The sequence below is a fragment of the Caretta caretta genome, chromosome 1 (assembly GCF_965140235.1).
Source record: "Caretta caretta isolate rCarCar2 chromosome 1, rCarCar1.hap1, whole genome shotgun sequence".
NCBI classification, from domain to species: Eukaryota; Metazoa; Chordata; order Testudines; family Cheloniidae; genus Caretta; species Caretta caretta.
The window spans coordinates 62,055,681-62,073,218 of NC_134206.1; the positions used below are offsets into that span (position 1 = coordinate 62,055,681).

At 42.2% G+C, this 17,538-nt stretch overlaps 1 protein-coding gene across 5 annotated transcripts in view; it reads left to right on the forward strand.

Moving 5' to 3' along the window:
- Positions 1–3,559: 3,559 nt before the first annotated feature.
- The window catches only part of ENOX1 (ecto-NOX disulfide-thiol exchanger 1), a 508,731-nt gene continuing 494,752 nt past the window's right edge, over positions 3,560–17,538 (forward strand). For 3 of the 5 annotated variants that reach the window (XM_075128654.1, XM_048851020.2, XM_048851038.2), the window contains exon 1: positions 3,560–3,661. The gene's annotated coding sequence lies outside the window, so the exon portion shown is untranslated. Of the gene's footprint in view, positions 3,662–4,251; positions 4,455–17,538 lie in introns of those variants that run through there. The other 2 variants (XM_075128660.1, XM_048851010.2) reach the window with 1 other exon arrangement.

Genomic DNA, 17,538 nt, shown 5'->3' on the forward strand with positions numbered 1-17,538 from the left:
GCAATGTACTTCAGTGGGAGTACCCATGTATATAAAGTTAAGCAAGTGTGTAAGTACTTGCAGTATTGGGATCTATACATTCTGTAACATAATTCAGTAGGTTTGTTCCAGTGTAAATAATATAGGAGTGAGCGTTCAAATTATGACTTGCTTTCACCAGGATTGCATCTGATAGAAATGCCTCCAGCAGCTATTCTTTTATACAGTTATCTGTGTCAGTGTCCTATCCAAAACAAAGGCAAACTGGTGAAAAATGAACTACAGTGAGAAAATGCAGGGCAGTCATTCCCATCTTTGCATTGGTGTGTGATTATTGTTTGTTTTTTTAGAGTGTAAGTTGTTAGCACTTACCTAAAGCAGTGAATTAGTTTCTATGCTGTGTCCTCTACATGGATGTCCTTGTATTGCTTGTTGTCATTACTCAAACTGAAGCTGTGACACTAACCCTGCCAGCCAGGGAAAAAAGCCACACACAAAGGCAACGCAAGCCAGTACCAGTTTAAATCAGGCAAGCCTAGTGGGGTGGAAATGACTTCTGTTGCATAAAGTATATTTACTGGTAAACACACAATGATTTGGTAATGTAAATACAAAATTAGCACAACACCTTTGGATATATTGTAGTGATGCTTTAACAAAAGAAGACCTTCAGAAATGAAAGAAAATATAAAACAATCCAACAGCTTTCTAGCACTAGAAATTTAGGATGTATCCAATCTATATGAAATGTTTAATATGCTACTTTAATATTCATGCTTGATATGATTACTTTATATATACCAAAGTAATTATCAACCTGAAGTATTCTGAAGCACACTGTAAACTGTTCAACAAAGGCATCACTTTATCCAGCACTAAAATGCAGACACCTCAGCTGTTTGCAGCACATCACAACTCTGCACCACCACTTAGGAAAGGGTTTGAAGAATTCACTTTTCCAATTGAAATTGCAGGATGAATTTAGATTAGCAAACACATTCTGCATGAGCTTAAATCCGTCCACAAAAACTGTATTAACACTTCTGCTCATACTAGGTGTGCCATCTAATTGTTAATAATAGTACTTAGTTCATACAGAGTTCACTTTTCTTCTCTAGAACTCAGATCCTCAAAGATATTATATCTTTGAGCGTCTGAGCCTAGTTTACTAAAGTTCACTACATATGTACATTTGTATAGATAGGATAAAGGAAGCACAGAGAGGTGATGTGACTTGTGCAAAATCATAACAGGTAATGTTAGGAACACGACCCAAGGTTTTCTGACGCTCTGTCTGCTGGATAATACTGCCATAAGCAATCAAGACCTACTGTAGGTTTGTCTCATTGGAAAAAAGCATCTCCAGCAGCAGTGCCCTAATATCATGATTGATAGATTCTAAGGCTAGAAGGGACTATTGTGATCACCTAGTCTGATTTCCTGTGTAACACAAGCTGTAGAATTTTCCCATAATAATACCTACAGCATCTCTTTTAGAAAAACATCCAGTCTTGATTTAAAAATGGTCAGTGATGGAGAATCCACCATGACCCGCGGTAAACTGTTCCAATGGTTAATTACTCTCACTGTCAAAAATGGACACCTTAATTCCAGTCTGAATTTGTCTAGCTTCAACTTCCAGCCATTGGATTGTTATACCTTTCTCTGCTAGACTGAAAAGTGTATTATTGAATGTTTGCTCCCTAGGGAGATACTTATAGACCAGGGGGTCCCAAACTTGGTTCGCGGCTTGTTCAGGTTAAGCCACTGGCAGATGCTTTGTTTACCAGAGCGTCCACAGGTACGGCCACTCACAACTCCCATTGGCGGGAACGGCGAACCATGGCCACTGGGAGCTGCGAGGGGCCATACCTGCAGACTTTCAGCGGCCCGCCAGGGGCTTACCCTGAACAAGCCACAAAACAAGTTTGAGAACTCCTGTTACAGACTGTGATCAAGTCTCCCCTTAACCTTGTTAAGCTAAATAGATTAAGCTCTTTGTGTACGTCTACACTGCAATAAAATACCTGCAGCTGGCTTGTGTCAGCTGACTTGGCCTAGGGCTAAAGGCCTAAAAATCTGAAGTGAAACATTCAAGATTGGGCTGGAGCCTGGGCCCCTGTGATGAGCGTCCCCAAGCCTAAGCTTGAGACCAGGCTCTAGCCCAATGCCTACACTGCAATTTTATAGCCCTGCAGCCCAAGTCCTGAGAGTGCAAGTCAGCTGGCACGGGCCAGCCACCAGTGTTTTACTGCAGTGCAGACATACCCTTTGAGTCTATCACTATAAGGCACTTTTTAAATCATTCTCAGTGCTCGTCTCTGAACCCTCTCCAATGTATCAACATCCTTCTTGAATTGTGGGCCAAATACAGAGGTAAAATACATGTCCAACAGGAGCAGAGAGATTATGTTAAGGATATTGATTTAGACTCCATACTAACTCAAGGGGTCAGAGTGCCTCTAACATTACTTCCTGTAGCACCCCTATTCTCCTTGGAAGATTCCTAAAGAATTACTGACCCAGTCAAACTGGGCATAAATTTGGGAAACTGAACAGGACAATAAAGCGGTTGCAGATGTAAACCGTTCACAAGTGTTCTTTAGCACTGGCTTGTGTGTAAACTCCCGAGGCCCTAGGATGCCCGATAAAATGAGCAGAAATAAGGGTTATATTTTTGCTTTGACAGCTGACTTGTCCCCCTCACCCCTTCCTCCCTGTTGAAGGTAGCAGTGTGGGGAACCTCCTACATCCGCTGCTCTATAATTCACTGTATAATTGACCCTGTAACTCAGCAAACAGAATTCAGTGCCCCCTTTCCTGGAAGCTAATGCAACAGAACCTTTCAGGGAGTGAAATGGGGTGGATATAGTTTAATCAACATCCCCCCTCCTCACAAGAGTAAACTAAAGTGGCAACCTGCTGCCCAGCATTCAACACAATAGGGCGCACAGAGAGGCTCTGGGCATCAGCTAGGAATGAGCCTAGGTCTCTTTATTTAAAGCACTCTTGTCCCTTCTGTCCTTCTCCCCCAGAGCTCTTGGCTGAGGGCTAAGTCCCTTTGTGTCCCCACCCTCTACAAGCATCCCCTCCTATTCACTGGCTGCCAGTTTGCCACGGCTCCTTTCAAGGTCGCAGTGGCGTCTGTAGGTGACAGATTCACCACTTGCTGCCCTGAGGAGCTGCAGCCGCTGCCCCTAGCCTCTGCTGCATCCCCGTGCGCGGCCCTGGCACGGCGGCAGCTGCCTGCTGCTGCTGCTGCCCAGGCGGATCTGTGCGCTCCCTGCCCCCGCACCAGCCGCCAACCCCCCTCCTCCCCAGCACACCTGCTTTCCCCGTTGTCTACGGTTTTCCTAAGCGGGGGAATTTTCCCTCACTCCCTTGCCGCATCCCTCACACTCGCGCGCACCCCCAGCCCGGCACTGACACACACACACACACACGTTTTGGATCAGAGGCGGCTGTTTCTCCAGCGCCCCTAAGCCGGCTCCGCTCGCTGCCGCTGCCCCGCGCCGCCGCCGCTCGCCGGGGCTTCCCGCCGCCACGGGGCGTCCTCCGCCCGCAGCGCTGCAGGCTCCGGCGGCCGGGCTCGCGCTCTGCCCGGGACGGGGTGGGGGCCGCGCGGCGCCGGCCGAGGGGGAAGGGGCCGCGCCGCGCCCCGGCAGCTCCGCACGGCCAGCAGGTAGGGAGCGTAGGGGCGGGCGGCGGCGGCGGCGGCGGCAGGAGCAGCATCCCCCGGGCTGTGCCGCTTCCCGCGGCTGCCTGGTCCCCCCGCCCGGCTGGGGGGGGGGGGGGGGGAAGCGCTGCCGTGCGGGGGCGGGCGCGGGGGCCGGGCAGAGGGGCTCGCCGCTCCCCCGCTTTCCAGCGCCCATCCGCAGCTGCTGCCGGCTCTGCCTCCTACCACCCCCCCACCGCCCCCCGCCAGCCTCCACGCCGGCATCCCTCTGGGTGCGTGTCCCTTCCTCAGCAGCGCCCTGGCCGCCGCCTCCCCTCCCCCTCGGCAAGCCTAGCCGCTGGTCCCCGGGGAGTCAGAAAGTTTGTTCGCCTCTCCGGGGGGGGGAGGGGGGGAGCATTTTTCTTTTGGCAGCCGCAGGGCCGGGCTGGTGCCTCCCAGGCTGCTGCTGGCACCGGGAGTGGGGGTGGGGGACCCCCCCCCCAACTCCCGGGCCGGGCTCATTCCTCCTCCCCTCCCCACCCCACCCAACCTGTCTGGGCATCCCCACCTCGCACGCGTGGTGCCGACAGCGCGCAGGGCCCCTGCGGCCCCACGCCTCCTGCCCACCCACCCTGTAGGTCGGGCGCCCGGGGCTCCCTCTTGCTGATTGGCTGGAGGGGCAAACTCTTCCCAGCCCTCCAGCCTGGGGAGCCTGCGCTGAGGAGCAGCATCACTGGACCCTGGGTGAAGCCATCCCTGGAAAGTCTCTCTCTGCAGTTTCCAGGACAGTTTGGTTGTAACTAAAGAGCAACTGTACTAGGTGACTGGTTTTCTTTTTTTTCTTGGTCCCTTGGGTGATTACTTAAGACAGGTTTCAGAGTAGCAGCCGCGTTAGTCTCTATCCTCAAAAAGAAGAGGAGGACTTGTGGCACCTTCGAGACTAATAAATTTATTTGAGCAGGAAAGCTTATACTCAAATAAATTTGTTAGTCTCTAAGGTGCCACAAGTCCTCCTCTTCTTTCTACTTAAGACAGGTTTTGCTGAAGTTGGAAATGACACAACATGGGTGTGCGGCCAGTCAGGGGCAGAGAGACCCTTAGGTAGCTCTTAAACAATATCGCTTGTGGTAGAGTATTCTGCCTCTTGGCAAGGGGATGGATTTGGTGAGCTAGGTCTTGTCCGTCTCTAATTTCTCTGTTCCCATTGCGAGGGTTAGTTTATTGTTGTGTGATATGGAGAGAGCTGTCTTGCATGTCACTCTTATTCTTAATTTTAAATGTACATTGGTAATGACTGTCGGGCTCTTTAAGGAGAGAGTAGACATTAGAATAAATTCAACTCTGGGCTGAGGAGAGAAGGAGCTCTGAGATCATCCCTATGATTTGTGTATTTTATATGCTGTATTACTTTTAATAGCAGAAGTTCCATTGTACTATGTCAAAGCTTTGATGAACATACCTCGTTCATTTTCTCTCAAATTTTAATGCAACAAAAAGATAATATGCATGGATAAATTAAAAAAAAAATTGAAAGGCCTTCGAAATACTATGTGTTGTGTAGGATGTGAAATTTCAGGTGTGCATGATAGAGGTACAGCTACTCCATAGGTTTTATTTAAAATCTTTCTTTGAGGCTATATCTGTGCATACATATATTCATCTGTCACTTTATTTCTAAGTATGATAGGCTCTGATTCCATCATGTTCTGATGATGCCATCACAGGCACCCACATTGTCTGGCAATAACAATCTTTTTAATTCCTTGTTTAGGAAGCTTTGATAGTGCAAAAATGTGACATTTTTACTGTTAGAATTGTTGTTTGCAATTTTAGATACAGTATCCTGCATTATCTTTTGTTATACTGGACACAGGAGCAACCTTACTTAGACTTCTATGTATCACGCTAAGCAATAATTGTTACATAGATAAACGGAAACCCCAACATGAGTACGATCTGAATAGCAAAATTCCCTCCAATCCGAATTATAAACTGTGTGCCTCTCTTGTTCCCACATTCTATTATGTGTAATGTATACAGAACTTTACAGTGTACAATAATGCCTCCCCTTTCTGCTTTAGAGTTTTGTTCCACTTGGAAAATGATATATGATATTCTTTGACAAGTTATGAAAAAATATCGATATGATTGCAAAAAATGATTGTGTTTGTGTGTGTATTTTAGTCGAGTACTTAAATTAGCCTGTTTTCGTTGTCCAGGGATGTTTGAATCTTTTTTCTTTAATAAGTTTTAAAAAGGCTTCAAGAGATTCTTTATATTCTCTCTCTCTCTCTCCATATTTCTCTTAGTCTTTATTTTTCTCATACATAATAAATTAATAAGTGACCTCTGTTAAATTTTAGAAAGCATTATTGCCAGGCAAACTGGGCAATAGATCATGAAATCAGACAATAGTATTTTGTTCCCTAGCAACCACCTACGGTGAAAAGAAAACAAAGCGATGGTGGATGCTTCCAAATCATGATAGTCATCGATCGAAACCCGAAAGCAGGTGCAGAACTACAAGTGACACTTGCTCCTGTTCATTTTCTTTTAAGCTGCTTTTTAAATATTCCACTTTAGCAAAAAAGGGATTTACTTTGTTTTGCAATTAAACAATTAAAATTTCACTCAAATGCTTGTAGCTTGACAGTGCTGCATGTTAGAATAAAAGGACAGAAGACTGGTAATAACTGGAGTTTTTGCAAATAACAATTCTAAATAGTTTTTAAAATATTTTTATCGCTGGTTTTTATAATAAAATATTACTAGACCTGTAAAAATCTGACTTAAATCTATTTATTACCCACTGTAACTACTGTGGAATATTTGTTGGATATTATAGGAATGAAAAAGAAGTATAGCATGTGCTCTGTCCACTGTATTTATTACAATTTAACATTTCTTTAAGTGACAGAAAGTCTAGTAAGTAAAACCTGTGTTGCCTCAAGGTCTTTTGGCCCATTGAAATCAATGGATAAACTGCCACAGTGGGTGCTAAACTATTATTCTTATAAAAGTTATTTTGATAATGCAATAATACCCCTAATTTAAGACTATAAACACTGAAATGAAATCTTGACACGGGGCCATATTTTAATCTTAAATGCACTACGTGCGTTGCCGTCTACCTGAAAAAATCCATTATTGCATGTTGTAAATCTAACCCAGTATCTGTGCTGCTTGCCTATCAGTTTACAACTTTTTAATAAGCCTTAGTGCTCAAAATTCTGGTGGTGATATTGAACTATGGTAACAAAGGGACTTGTATAGTTTAATGTGATGAGGAGTTTGTGCATTATACTTCTTGCTCCTGTCCCGCTGTAGTAGAATGTTACTCTGAGTGGCCTCTTCCTGGGTGCCCCCTTGTGGCCTCAAGACAATCCTGCAAGCAGCCCCTCACTTCAGTTTCCCCTCTTAGTTCCTCAATAACCCCTCCAAATAGTTTTTACAAATCCAATAACTGCTCTCCTTAGGGTTCAGTTTGAAATGTTCAAAAAATAAACTCAGAAGTCTCCCTCCAGCCTTAAACTGGGCACAGCTCCCAAGTTCTCTGCTGCCTCAGCATCTTCCCTGCTTTACAAGGCTATTCTCAGCCTTCCCCTCTCCCAGTTGTGTGCTCCTGCTTTCTTTTGAGTGTTTGTTCATCCATTCTCACAGGCCTTCCCAGTTATCTCACTCCCCAAGTATCATTTTTTTCTGCTGGAGCCTACTCATTTCCAGCAGCCTATATGGATATATCTTTTCTGCTTCTGGGAGTGAGCCTCCCAGCCCAGTTCTACAGACTTGGGGCTTATGCTATCCCAAGCTCCAGCCCAGCTCAAGTTCCAATGTCTACACAGTTATTTTAGGCACACTAGCATGAGTCTGACAACTTGGCTGGGAGACTCAGTCCCAGATACAGTGTAGACATATCCTATATTTTACTCTGTTCTCCCTGAGATCTCTCTCTGCAGGGCCAGCAGCTGGGCTTCTTCCTGCTGCTCTTATAGGGTAATCAGGTTATTCCTTCTCAATTGTGCCTCCTGGTTGGCTGGCCCCAGGCCTCTAGCTCGTAAGGGGCAAGATACCCTGTTAAATTTACAGAAAGTTCTTCATATAGCTTTACGTATCGGTCTTCTGTAATATAAATAGACTATGTTGTGAAGTGGTTAATTGTCTTATTCACTCCCAAACTGGTTGCAGATTTGAATCAAGTGAAATAGAAGTACTTACTACATTCAAGAGAGTTAAAACATCTTGTATTTGCAATCTATAAAATCACAAGGAAGATTTGATACTTGGGAGAGCATTGAACTTTGATCACATATGCATTATTAAACAGCAACATTTTGTGTTCGGTATGGGAATTGGATACCCTGAGAGCCTTCTGGGGGTTCACAATGTTTTCTAAAGTATCCAATATGCTGTCATATATGATTGATTGATATCACATACAGGTGTGTTCCTAGCTCATTTAAGACGGTAAAATACACACACACAATTTGAATAAAAATGATTGAAGTTGAGTGGTGAGAGAATATTATAAATCTGTCAAGTACCAGTGAGTAGCTGTTTTCATATATACATTTCAAAATGCACATTTTAGTAGTGTAGCAGGTGTGCACAATTTGGTGTATAGCAGATTAATCTGGTTTTGGTAGCCTGCATGATTCTGTAGCAAATAATAATTTCTTCAGTATTTTTCTAAAGTGGCACTCCTGAATCTAGAACCTTACAACCAGGTGGTTGACAGACTAGTCTCACCATGTCTTAGAATAGTGACAACAATCCCACGTCCCCTCCCTTTTCTACCCCCTGCAAGTTTACAGAAAGTAGATGAAGAAAAAAGAAAAGAGAAATGTGTTAGAAAATCGAAAAAGGGGGAGAAAGAAAAGCAAAAACAGGGGAAGAGAATAACTCATCAGTTCTGCACATAAACCTAAGGCCTTTAGAAGTGATTTTTAAATACTCTCCATGAAACTCCTGTCATGACAACTGCTGTGGTTTTTACTAGTGGTGAATGTAAACTCTTGGATTAAAACTGATGTGTTGTTAGGGTTTTACTCTTTGCTGCACCATCCCTTTCACGTCCAAAGTGTGCTGCCCTTTCTCCCTCCTAAATTCCATCCCATTCAAGGGGTAACACTCAACAGAATGACCAGATAGCAAGTGTGAAAAATCAGAAGGGGGGGAGAGGCAATGGGGGAGGGTAATAGGTGCCTATGTAAGACAAAGCTCCTAACATCAGGATGGTCCTGATAATATTGGGATGTCTGGTCTCCCTAACACTCAGTCTGGCCCACTTCATATAAAAGTATTCAGCATGCATTAATTAAGAATTTGACATTTTTGTTCCCCAGTGGCCCCTTTTCTGTCTGTGAAATGATGGGCCTGACTAGTTGTCACGGTTTCACAGGTCTGGAGCTCTGGAACAGCCCTCCTTGAGGGTTGCACTCTCTATCGGAGGTAAGTCCCTTGGCTTCACTGTCTCCTGGGACCGAACCTCAAAGCCTTCAGCGCCCCTGCATCATGCCATGAGCTCCCCTCAGAGAGTCCATTCGAACTGGGCACCGGGGAAGGCTTGCATGACCAAAGGGAGCAATGCACCCCGACTTCCTTTGACTGGAGTGACTCTCGAGGCAACGTTGTAAAAGCAGAAGGGATTTTTAACTGTCTGGAACACAGTGTAGAAAGTTCTTAGGTCAGCATAGAGAATGGAAAAGAAACAGCAAAGTCCATCTGGGTGGGTACTGAGCCCAGAGTCTCTCCTTTCTGCCCTCTTCTGTGTCCTTGCCCCGAAGCGTGTGACCTGCTTCAGCAGCCTACACTGTACTATCCTCCATGGCCCTCAGTTCTTTGTTGTTCTTCCTGGGCAATGACAGTCACATGGTCATTCCCCTTAGCATTTTGTTCTCCTGCTGGCCAAAACTGGTGTGCTTCCTGAAGAGGATGGGTCCCAGGGTTGACAGTTGCTGGGTTACGAAATGTCTGGGCCATTGTCTGATCCTAGGCAGCTAGACAACAGTCACACCTGGATCACTACAAAGAATTAACCACCTTATTCCCACCACCTAGTTAAACACGCAGCACATAGAGAAACTGAGGCACACACAATATTCATACAAAATATTATGAAAAAATCCTACTTTGTCACACTAGTGAACTAGCAATGTGTTCATTCCAGGCTTTATCTGAGATTAGCATGCTGTAACCTTGATTTGTGATTTTCATTAACACATTTTTCTTTAAGAGATGGTCACTGTTCATAATAATTTATTGGAAACTTAAATCTAAAATCTTAATGATTGTTGCAAGTTTTTCAATTCATTTTAAAAAATAAATAAAAGAAAAAAAGAGGGAGTGGAGTCCCTATCCTGAGATCTAGGAAATGTTCACTAACTTTAAAAAGTAAATCCTACAATAGCAAAAAGCTTAGCAGCCACTGCACACCAAATACCCAAAAACCCCAAAACAACAACCCCCCGCCCCCAGCCAAGCAGTTATAAACTGAAAAGACTGAGTATAGACTACCTTCTCCAGTTAGTGACCTCCCAGACATCCTCTGTAAAATCAGGATGCGAGATAATTTTACAGGCTAATAAGATTTAAAACACAGAGGATTCCCCTCTAGGCTAAACTTCAAAGTTACAAAACACAGGAATAAACCTCTCTCTTAGCATAAGGAAAATTCACAAGCTAAAAAAAAAGATAAGCTAATGCATTTCCTTGCTATTACTTACAATTTTTGTAATCTTGGATGCTTATTTCAGGTAGGGTTTTAGGAGATGGTTTTTCCTACCCTGGTCCCTCTCTGTCCAAGAGAGAACACAAAGAGATCACAAACAAAACCTCCCCCCGCAGATTTGAAAGGATCTTCTTCCCTTATTGGTCCTTTTGGTCAGGTGCCAACCAGGTTATTTGAGGTTCTTAACCCCTTACAGGTAAAGGAGGGATTTTATGCTACTCATAGCTGTATGCTTATGACAGTATCAATTTAAATTTTCAGTTGCACAAAATTATGGGTTTTGAACTTTTTCCCCCAACTTCTATGTATTTACATTCCCACAGTTGTGGGAAATTATGGGGAGGGTCCCACAATGGGTGGTGGGGGAGGGGTCAGACCATAATAGTTTAATGACAATAGATGTTGAGATTCAAAAAAGGAAAGATTTATAACTATTAAAACACAAATATCAGCATCACATATCAAAATATAGGAAGTAAATATCCTTAAATCAATCTCTAAGAAGTTCTCAAGCAGCATTTTTTTTCCTACTTTGCCTATCTGTACATTTTCATTATCATCAATGGACATTTTTTTCATTGTTTTTTGTATGTTTGGTGAAATTGACATTTACAGACAGTTCCTGATAATCTAACCCTTCAAAGACTAGTTTTAAGTTTGGCATGCAATGAAATGCTTTGTTGAATTTGGGCTGGAAGCATTTGTATTTTGGGAAAAACATATAACCTTTCAAACTAACAATATTTTCATTAATGATCTAGGAGGGGGAGTAAGAAGAACACAAATAATGAGACAACAAAATTGGGGAAAAGTACAAGTTTCGTGTGGTGAAAGTACCTGAAACATACACACTTGATGGGAGGGAGAAACTTGGGAAGCAATAATTGTGGAAGAGAGCTAGGAGTGATATCAGACAGCAAATTATGCATGTGTGCGACATGGTTATAGAAAAAGCCAGTTCACCTTTGAGCTGAATATGCAAGGGCATTGTGTCATAGAGCAAGGAGGTCGTAATCCCTTTCTGTTAGATGCTGCTGTGAGCACACCTGGAATTTCTGGACACATTATTACCAGAAAGCTGTTGACAAATTGGATGGAGCTCAGAGAAGAGCAACAAAAATACTCGGGCCTGAAGGCTTTGGCTTATGAGGAAAAGTTAACAGATACATATAAATAGAGAGAGCGAGGGAGCTTGGCAATAAATAAGGTTAACAGTGTACAGCTATTTCAAGAGTGTTAATGTAAAGAATAAAAATAATTATTTAACGTGGTACATGGGAGAATTCCTGGGAGTAATGGGATGAAATTAAGAAAAGGGTATCTTTGGCTGAATATCAGGAAAAACCGCTTGACAATAAGTTGTACTAGGCGGTAGAATAGTTAAGGGAATAGTGAAAGCCCCATTGACTGGGACATTTAAAACTAGATGGGGCTAATCACAAATAAATGTTCTGTAGAGAATAATCCTGTATTTTCCAGGTGATGGAGTGGATGATTTAATAGATCTTTTCCATGTGTAAATTTCACTGTTGTAATTTAAGGAGCGGGGGGGAGAGGGGGTGTGGGTTTGGAAATTAGGACACATTTTGGGTCTAGCATCCTTGACACGGGCTCTCTCTGCCTACAATATTTATATTATGGCAAAGTAATTTCTAGAGTAAGAAGAATTGTTTTGAGCTTTGTAAACATGTATTGTGATCCTATCCTAAGTCATAGGGTCAGACTGAGTTAGAACTTTAATAGGGGACATGCAAGAATCACCTCCAGCAGATGGCATAGGAAATGCTATTGACTTTTCCACTCAATCAGCAACCTGTACGGGTAAGGGACATTGTGCTGCGAGAGCATCCATCTCTTAGTAGCACTGGGGCTGGTTTTATTTCTCAGCGAGGTGGCATTTGGGGCTGTTGCCTCCCTATTCCCGCCTCTGAGCTCACAGCAGCTGCCTCATGTGATCTGGGTGGACTCTGGACAGCTGCTCATCAGTGCCCCTCTGGCTGCCTGCCACACTAGTGGAGGGGAGGAGAGAAAACCTCAGAGAACAGGGTATGCTCTGGATTGGCCTTGCTTGAGCCCCAGTGAAGAGAGCATCTAACTCAGCTCCCCTTCTCACGCAGCCTGGGGTAGGAGGAGGAGGAGGAGGAGGAGAACCTGGACAGAAGCCTGCAGCTGAGAAGCTGTGGTGCTAGCTCTCACCATATTTCGTGTTGGTCTTGAAGCCCAGCCCCCTGGAATCATGTTATTACCAGAGAATCTCCTGGTTCATTTAAAAAACAAGCGTTTCTAGCTGTCACGTTTTCAGACAAAGGACTGCAGTGTGACCTGCAAGCACGCAATGACTTGGAACCCCACAGGCTGATAAAATTAACCAGGAGCTTGCCACCTAGAAACAAACCTCATGACTCCTAAATCAATCTCAGGCTGTGCTAGGCTCCAACTCATGATTTTTACATTCTTGGGGTTACCAACGCAGAAGATGGAGGCCAAGAATCAGCAGGCCTACGTGCAAGCCAATTCCACTGAGCTGAGGGAAGTGGGAGATTGGCTAGCTGGGGTTGTTGCAGGGGCTAAGGATGAAATGACTGGGATTGGCAATGCATTGCTGAAGGTAGAGAATCAGTTGGTTGATTGGGGGATGCCTGTGGGACAATGAGTGGACTGAGTATGAGACATGGAATGGTTGGGTTTGGGTCACAGAGAATTGCAGAGAGTGAAGTTGGGGCAGACTGAGAATGATTGAATGGGAAACAGAGTACAGATTGGTGAAAACAGGTCATTGAAGGAGATGGCAGAGAATGTATGGGCTTTAAGAGGATTACTTGTATGTGTTAAAGTTACTGTCACACACAAATGTTTGTAGGATCTGGGCTTACATATTGGGATCATTTAGAATGACAGAATAAGATTTTTATTATTCTGTCTGCCACTCTTCCAAAGAGAAATGATGCCATCAACAACCTTAGCTTCAGTTTGTTAATGTTTATGTTGTTTTTGTGTCTTTATTTTTACTTTTAACATAAATGATTCTTTTTTAATTAAGAGTACTTTAGCATGGCCTACAGATACTTGTAATATTGCTTTAGCGCACAGCAGATTAGGCTTTAGGTATACTTGATCTCATCAATAGACAACAAGAAACGTGTTCTTGTTAAATATTTGTATGATTTTAAAAAAGCCAAATTGTCAAATAAAAATATTTGGTTGCCTAATTTTTTGTGTAAATTTTAAAGGGGAGCTCAGCTCATAAGTCCCAACAAACAGCGGGAGAAATTTAGATAGGCAGAATGTAATTATTAGAGTTGGAATTTGGCCGGGATATCGGTATTAATGCCCTTTTAAGAAACCAAAGATTCCAAGGGGAATGTGCGAGTAGAGTCAACTTCTTCCAGTCTTAATCCTCATTATCTGATCATTTTTAAAAAGTTCAAGAAAACACACACACAACCATGCGTGTTATGATTTCAATAAAAATCTTACATTTCTATAGTGTCTTATATCCTGTAAGATGCTAAAGTGCTTTACATGTTGTACAGGAATGGTTCATATACAGTTGAAGGGCAGCCACCTCTGGAGTGGAACCATGACAGGTTTAACAGCATACTGCAAATCTATTTAGACATTTCTAATGCACCTATCAGTGTTGTATAGAAAAACTCTGTTGTGGGAAGTGAGGAAGAAATGAAACTATGTATTATCCAACTAAAATTGCTAGCTGAATTTAGGAGGATACAATGTCATTATTTAAATTAGATTGCTCACAACAATCATGCTAACACACTAGTTCTTATGAAAATGTTGTGGGATCTTTAATGATGTCAGACAGTTCTATCTTTTATCTGAAAGTAGCAGAATGTCTCTTAATATTATGTTGGTGTAACAGGATGGTGAAGGCTGCTGTCCTATTGTACTGGTTGGTCTGCATACAAAATAGGAGCTTACTACTGTTACCAGTTAACGGAGTTACCCTCAAGTGGTAGAGGCCTGTGCTTTGGTGCCAGAAGTCCTTGATTTTAATCTCTGCTGATGACGTAAGGTGGAGGTTGTAACTATTTCAAGACTGACTCAGAGGAAAGGGTTACACTTACTGAGTAAGTAACCCACTTAGTTCATGAGGGTTTTCCTTGGAAGTGTGACCAAACTTAGCTGTGAGACCTTATCAGGTCACAGACTTAGATGGAATAGTTATAAACACATACAAAAAACTTTTACAATCCTGTGCTGCTGGTTGAGGATGACAGGCACATATACATAAACTCTCTTGACACATTTACTCGGTGCAGAGATGCAGCATGTTCATGCTTATTCATGCCTCCCTTCTACACAGATGTCTTTTGCAGTCTACATAGTGACAATGTAAACAAAAGGGTGGTCAGCAGTTTTATTTTAATGACAGTTTTAAAAACTGGAAACTGTTAAGTACAAAAAAGATGGAAATAAATTCTAATTTCAGATGTTTCTTTAGTTTCTTAAAAATAAGTGCTCCTCTGGCAGATTTCTTCTTGAAAATGAAAGAACATTTTGCCGATTTAGATAATCAGAAAATGCACATACATTAAAGGTGTGAGGAAGTACCAGGAGTGATGATATGTTTTTTCGGGATATGGTCATTTGCCCTGACCATCTTGGCTAATAGCCATTGATGGACCTATTCTCAATGAATGTATCTAATTCTTTTTTTAACCCAGTTTTAATTTTGGCCTTCACAACGTCCCCTGCCAATGAGTTCCATAGGTTAACTGTGCTTTGTGTAAAGTCGTACTTCCCTTTGTTTGTTATAAACGTGTTGCATATTAATTTCATTGGGTGACCCTGGTTCTTTGTGTTATGTGAAGGGATAAATATCCCTTCCTTATTCACTTCCTTCACACCAGTCCTGATTTTATAGACCTCTATCATAGCCCCCCGGCCCTTAGTCATCTCTTTTCCAAGCTGAAAATCCCAGTTTTATTAATCTCTCCTCATATGGAAGCTGTTCCATATCCCTGATATTGCTTAGAAAGTAGAGAGTGGAGTTGTCAACTGTTAGAATGGGTTTGATTTGTTAAAATCTGAAAACTGAAAAATCCTTTAGGCAGATTTAAGCTTTCAGGTCCACTACTAGATGCTGCAAGTGAAGAAACAGAGGGAATGTTGAAAGAAGAACGAAAAGAATCAATATTGACATTAATGCAAGGTGGCTGGTTGAACATGAAAAATGACCTGACAGTGGCGACAAGCCTCCATACCAGGAAAAATGCATTCCTATTTAATGCTATTGATTGTATCTCCTGAAAAGAAAACCACAAAATATTGTGTCCAAGTTTTTGAATAGGTCAACCAAGAACGCTGAGAAAAGCATGAGGTGTTCTTCAAATACTTAGAGAACTGCTCCCCTTCTCCCAAAAAAGAAAAAGAAATGGAGATCTCTTCAAGTGCAATCTTCTTAAACTTCTCACGCTTGGGTGTTCAGGACATTGTTTAAATCTCATAGAACAACAGTCCTAAAGCACATTGTGTATTTCAGTAATTCTTCCACAACCACCATCATCTTCATTGGTGGATGGAAAAAGGACGATTTATGCCCTAGCTTCTGAATGACACTTGTTGGAACCCTCAGGAAGTTGGTCTCTATATTTGATCTAGCTATACCATAAGTGCATATAAATTTGCATAGAGCATGATTCTTGGAGGACTCTGGTCAAAACATTGTACGCATCTTATAGAACAAGGGATTTTACAGAGAATCCAAAATCATCTTCAGTTGCTTTCCTAAATTTTGAGAAAGACTTTGGCAGATTACAGGCTGATGACATCTCAGTCTCAGTGGAAATCTATCTTGATTTAGTTAGTAACCAAAGAATTGGAGCCACACAAGGACAAAATTGAAAAATTATTCGGAGAAGCTGTAGTAGCTTAATTGCGAGATTGGATCCTAAATATAAAGGTCAAAGGTTGAATACAAGAAGTAAACCTGAAATACAGATGATTTGGGCAAAATTCCTTTCTGTCACTTAAAATTGAATATCTAGATTTCCACCCTAAATCTATGTTTGAGGGAAGGTCATAATTCATTGCATCAAATAATGGAAATTTATGGAAGTAAAATCAAGGAAGACAAGACAAGTGACTTCAGATATCTCAGTTTTGAAAAGACCTGCTCTCCTGTCCAGCCAACTCCTTAATTGTGCATTTTATTAGCACATTTGTTCTGATTTGGTTGAAACATTGCATTGGGCTGGGATGCTGGGAAGGTGAGCAAGTTTTTAAAAGTGTATCTGTATATAAGGGTAGATACAAAAGAGTGAGAGGCCTGACTTGATGATAAACTCATGTCTCAGCTGTTGTATTCTTGTATTTACTTATAGAGTTGCAAGCTTTTTATTTTGGACAGTGTGTGAGCATTTTCATGTCTGAGGGATAATCATGTTTACAAAGTGAATTGGATAACGTATTTTGTGTTTAATAAAATCTTTATAGGCTTTTTTTTTAGGGTGTTGTTTTCTCTCTGACTGTGTACTTGTGGGAAGGGAGAGAGTTGTTTTTTGCAGAAGGGGGTGGATAATGGACCCCATTTTCTACCAACTTAAAATGCACAGTAACATCCACATCATTTGTGAAGAAAGTAGCATTTAGATTAATAAAAATAGCAGACGATATTAGGAGCATCAGGGCAAAAAGACTCCTTTTGCAATGTTTTCTGGACTGTCGTGTGAAACAAATTCGTTCCTATGCATGACACATTGATGGAGATTGCCTCCTTTTAGGTATGTATCGGTCAAGTGTTCAGTTAGAATTAAAATCTATAAAGCCAGATTCTGATCCATGCTGGCTTAAATCTGGAGTAACTTCACAGACTACAGTGGAGTCTTTCTTGATTTACATCAGAGCAATCGGTCATAAAAGGATATTCAACTATACATTTTCTAAATCTCTGGTCAGTTAGTTACTTAATTCAATGTTGTATTCATTCTGAAGTGAGGTTGGTTAGCTTGGATTTGTGTGTGTGTGAATACCACACAACTAATGCATAGTGGTGGCCTTAACTAATTGTATAATTATCCAGATATATAGTGCTATCATTACCTTGAGTTACAATGTAACTACTGTTATTTTCAGTTGAGAGAAACCCTATTGTTGTAATGAAATAAAGCACATTATTTTGCAGTAAGTATGCAATTAGCTCATATAACCTCTATGC